Source organism: Aethalodelphis obliquidens, unplaced genomic scaffold (assembly GCF_003676395.1).
Source record: "Aethalodelphis obliquidens isolate GAN/ISIS:26980383/991018 unplaced genomic scaffold, ASM367639v1 scaffold94, whole genome shotgun sequence".
NCBI lineage: Eukaryota > Metazoa > Chordata > Mammalia > Artiodactyla > Delphinidae > Aethalodelphis > Aethalodelphis obliquidens.
Window position 1 is genome coordinate 256150 of NW_020838038.1, and position 1581 is coordinate 257730.

The 1581-nt window shown below is 49.0% G+C and overlaps 1 pseudogene; it reads right to left on the bottom strand.

Moving 5' to 3' along the window:
- Nucleotides 1-687: 687 nt before the first annotated feature.
- On the bottom strand, nucleotides 688-1305 carry LOC113614370 (protein Mdm4 pseudogene; annotated as a pseudogene).
- Nucleotides 1306-1581: the final 276 nt, after the last annotated feature.

Consider the following 1581-nt stretch of genomic DNA (forward strand, 5'->3'; position numbering starts at 1 on the left):
CATGGGTGCTTCTCACCCGTGCTACACGGCTTCAAGAGATTGCTCTCTGCTACGAAGGGCCGCCTGATTGTTCTCCTGTGCTTGAGATGGTCTGTGAGCTTTCAGACCTGTGAGCCAAATCCGAGAATTCCTCTGAGCTACAGAGATCAAAAAGTCTTGTGTTGGGCTTCCCTGGTGGCGCAGTGGTTGAGAGTCTGCCTGCCGATGCAGGGGACACGGGTTCGTGCCCCGGTCTGGGAAGATCCCACATGCCGCGGAGTGGCTGGGCCCGTGAGCCATGGCCGCTGAGCCTGCGCGTCCGGAGCCTGTGCTCCGCAACGGGAGAGGCCACAGCAGTGAGAGACCCGCGTACCACAAAAAAAGGAAAAAAAAAAAAAAGTCTTGTGTTGTTCTTCCCTTTTTATAAGATCTTAGGCCGAAATGGTTCTTTGGCAATAAGGGACATCAGTTCCTTCATTTTCCTTCTTTTCAGGTGGGGCAGTGATGACAGGAATGAAGAGCTAATGGGTTCGCTTGGCACAGTTTGAATACTGATCTTTCCTCAGGGCCCAGCATGGAAACACCTCTCGTTTGAAGAGTTTGATTTCTTGCACTCAGTAACACTACCACGCATCCTCAGAAGCAACTTCTCCATCAGTGTCAGTACATAGGATGTAGTGTCCCCACGGTCATTTTTTTCTATTTCCATTACCTTTTGTCACTTCCGTTCCTTTTTTTTTTTTTTACTTGTTTGATCTGTATTAGCGGCTTCCACTTTTATTCCAGCATTTAACTGCTGTAATGCTGACTCATTCAAAATCCACATGTCCTCCTGAGTGCCTAAAACAATGTAGGACATATCTCCCTCTCTAGGATTTCTGCATGTATGTGGTAAGGTCGGCAGCATAGGGATACCAACGTCTTCGGTTCTTTTCCTGGTGTTGGAACTTTCCTCTGCACGTTGCTTCAGTTGGTCTTGGCTTGGAATATCCACGCTGTAGCCCTGGGGTGGCGGTGACAGGATCCCTTCTTAGCTTGTCATAGAAAGGACTTGGATACTTCACAGAGAAGTGCTGATGTCCAAGTAGTTCTCGTGAAAGATCTCCACCACAGGATCCCTTTGCCAGTATATGCTGAGCTGTATATTGCCTGACCACTGGCACAGTGCACGTGTCACCTTTGGACCTGCCACCTGCAAAATCCTCAGAAGTGGCAGCTTTATTGTACCTGTTGTACACAGAAATCAGTCTGATCGATTTGGTCTGGGGAGAACCTGCAAGCACCATCAGATATTCAACCCCGGATGGAGGTGGAAAATGCTGTCATTTTGGCACTGCGGAAATTGCAGTCCGTTGACCCAAATGTCCAGCTACTCCGTGGGTTGCTTGCTGCCCCTCCACTGCATCTGGAGGGCGTCGGTAATGGGTCCAAAGGCTTCAGCAGTATTTCCAAACAGTGAGCAGCTGAGGAGTTTTAAGAGACACTTTCTTCCCTGAGACAGTCTCTGTGCTCTTCTGTTCTGGGTTGAATAGCATCCCCCCCAAATTCATGTCCACCTGGAACCTCAGAATGTGACCTTATTTGGAAATAGGGTCTTTGCAG